The sequence below is a fragment of the Rhinolophus sinicus genome, linkage group LG15 (assembly GCF_036562045.2).
Source record: "Rhinolophus sinicus isolate RSC01 linkage group LG15, ASM3656204v1, whole genome shotgun sequence".
In the NCBI taxonomy this organism is placed as follows: domain Eukaryota; kingdom Metazoa; phylum Chordata; class Mammalia; order Chiroptera; family Rhinolophidae; genus Rhinolophus; species Rhinolophus sinicus.
Window position 1 is genome coordinate 13,674,861 of NC_133764.1, and position 3,296 is coordinate 13,678,156.

Here is a 3,296-nt window from a genome sequence, read left to right on the forward strand (position 1 = left end):
TCCTGGCACAGCCCTGATCACTGGAGCTCTTCCCAACCCTCCATGAGCCCCTCTCGTGCTGTAGGACGCCTGGCACTTGAAGAAGCAGAGAACCTCAGGAGTGGCCTCGTGAAAGTAGAGGTGAGGAAGGGGTTGGCCGTCCCAGGAGGGAGATCTGAGGGAATCCCAAGGAGGGGAGGAAGGTCTTGAATGAAGATACTGTGGAAGGATTCTCCAGTGGCCTTGCTGTGGGCATGACCTCCAGTCTGAACTTACAGCCAGGCAGGGTCTCTGGGCACCCCCACCACCACGCTCTGTCTGGACCAGTGCCGTCCAACAACAACGATGAAATGGTCTCTATCTGTGCTGCCCCAGAGAGTCGTCACGAACCTCCTGTGGCCACTGAGGACTTAGAATGTGGCGAATGCACTCGAGGAATGGAATCTTTTATTTTATTCACTTTTAATTAATTTAAATCACCGACCATGGTGAATGGCTACCACGTTGGACAGCATAGGCTAGCCCTTCCCTTCTTCCTCAGGCCCTTGGCCTTCTGCTCTCTTTCCCAGCCAAGAACAATCCTTCAGATTTTAGGAGAGAGAAACTCCCTCTTCTTTCCTGCCTTCCTTCTTCAGAGCTACCTGCTTTTGTGCCTCCTGCCCTTTTCCCTCCTGAATGAGTAAAGGATTGTTTCTTTGTATCCAACCATTCTACCCAACCCAGGGGCCTCCCAGCAGAGGCTGCCTGTCCTCTCTCCCACTCCCATATTTGCTCCCCTCTTCTGCCTCCTTCTGGCCCATGATCCCCTGCGGCTCTGCCTGCTCTCCCTTCACTGTTACCATTCCAGAAAGACCAGTTTACAGTTCCTTCTGTGTCCTACCCTCTGCAGTTGGCCTCCAGCCCCCGCCCCCACTTCTCCTAGATGCCCTTGCCAAGTTACCAGCGGCACCTTCGTGGCCAAATTCAAGCAGACACTTCAGTTGTATCTTGCTTGGCCTGTCAATCTCTGACACTGTAGACTAAGCCCTCCTTTGTTGAAAGATTTCCTTCCAGCAGCTTCTAGGACCCACCCTCTCCTGATTTTCCAGCTATCCTGGTATGCAGGGAAAAGACAGGCTTCAGTTACAGTTCTACCGGGTCTGTATGTGTCCTTGGGAAAGTTGTTTAACTCTCCAAGCCTCCTCTGTGAGTTAGAGATAACAATAGCCTCTACTCGGGTTGGGGCAAGATAAGATAGAAAAGGGCCTAACACAGAGCCTGGCATACAGTGGTGCTCTGTCCTCTCTTTCACTGGTGGGGTCAGCTTATTGTCCCCAGATATCTATTCTCTCTACTGTGATACAACCCTTGATTCTTGGCTGGGTATGTGGCTGCCTAGAATAAAAGATGCACTTCCTAGCCTCCTCTTGCAGCTGGGCCTAGTCATGTGACTAAGTTTTAGCCAATAGGATGTATGTGGAAGTGTCAGTTCTGGGAACTTTCCTTAAAAGAGAGCTGGTGCCAATCCTTTGTCCTCTTCTTCATCCCACTGCCTAGAATGCATATGTGATGGCTGGAGCTCTAGCCACCACCCTGAACCATGAAGGCAAGTGTCATACCCAAAGGTTGCTGGAGCGGTGAGTGCAAAGAGTCACATCTAGGAGGTCTTTGTGGAGCACAGCTGACATTCCCACCCAGAACTTCTTCCCTGAGGCTCTTATGTGGGATTTCTGTTACCTATGTCAAAATTGATCCTACCTGGTATAGAAATCTTTCCCTCTTAAAAGTGAGTGTTCTGTTCTTGGCCCCTCTTTCATTTGCTCTGCATTATCTCACCCTTTCTCCCTGGCTCTCCTTACAACGATGGGTTCTTTCTGACAACTTAGAAAACTGCCTCGCTGGCCCAGCTCTCTTTCCTGAACTCCAACCCCATATATCCAACTCCCTAATTACCATATCCAATTAGTTATTCATTCGACAAACACCTTTTGAGCACCTCCACGATGTGTCAGGCTATGTGTTGGATGAATCAGGCACAGTCTCTGCCCTCAAGAAGCTTCCAGTCCAGAGGTGGAACAGGCAGGGAAACAGGTGCTCACTATGAGGAAGTCTCTAGGAGGGGTTACTAACCCACACTGGGCAGTGCGGAAGTCACAGGGGAGGAAAGGATCCTGGCAGAGGGGCATTGAACCAAGTCCTGAAAGGAGTTACAAAGGCAGATGGTTAGGACTGAGGTCATGGAGGGCTTGATTGGACTTATTCTCAGGGTACTGGTGAGCCATGGAAGATTCCTAAGCAGGAGCTGACTAGTTGGACTTATGTTTCTGAAAGATTGCTCTGGCTGCCAGGTGGAGAAAAGCTATTGGGGCAGGGTGGTGAGACTGGATGGGAATGAGAGGCCAATGAGGAGGCTGCTGCAGCAATCCGGGTGCAAGATGGTGGTGGCCTGAGTTCAGGGAGGGGCAGAGAGGTGGAGAGAGTGGCTGGATTCCAGGGCTAGTTAAGAGGCAGCATGGGCAGGGTTTGGTAATCAACTGGTTGGGGCAAGACAAGGGGTAGACCACAGGTTTTTGGTTGTTGATTGCGACAGGAACACAAGAGGCCAGGTTTGGGGGAGGGATATAAGGCTGTCTTGGGCAAGTGGGGGTGGTGAGGTGCCAGGGGAATCACAAGTGGAGAACTTGGCATAAGTGAACCAAGAGTTGATGAGTTTGCTGGTGGAGAGGTGAGGGGCAGAGTCCCCAGGAACAACTCCAGTGAGGGTCAGGCCGTCCTGCAGAGTCCCCTCCATTCCCTCTGGCGCAGCTAGGCCAATCCTGCCGCCTGCTCACAGAGCTCTTCCCCAAACATGAAGCTGCTTCCCGACTTCCTTATCCCCCCACCCAATAGATGGCTAAACACCTGACTGTCATTCAAGGCCTTTCTCCCTTGCCCTCGGTGGCGACTCCATCCCTTGTCGCCAATCTCACCTTGCCCCTCCCCTAGCACGCACCTCTCCTCAACCCCCGGCGCCGGGGAGGGGCGCTCTTGCCCCTTGCGAGGCCGAAATAGGGGCAGGGGTAGGACAAAGGGTTTTCTGGGGGAAGCACCCGTACCCCCCAGGCCCAGCTAAGAGGCCCAGGCCGGGGTGCCCCAGGGATCCCGGCGTCGGGGCGTCTGGGGTTTGACAAGGTCCAGCCCCGCCGCAGGGGGAGGGGCCCCTCCGGAGCCGCCGGCCCGCCGCGGCCCCTCCCTTCCAGAAACAGGGCGGGAGTCCCGAACTCTGATTGGGCGGTGCCGGAGGCGCCGCGCGGTCTGACCAATGAGCGCGGCCCGGGCGCGGCGGCGGGCGGGGTAGC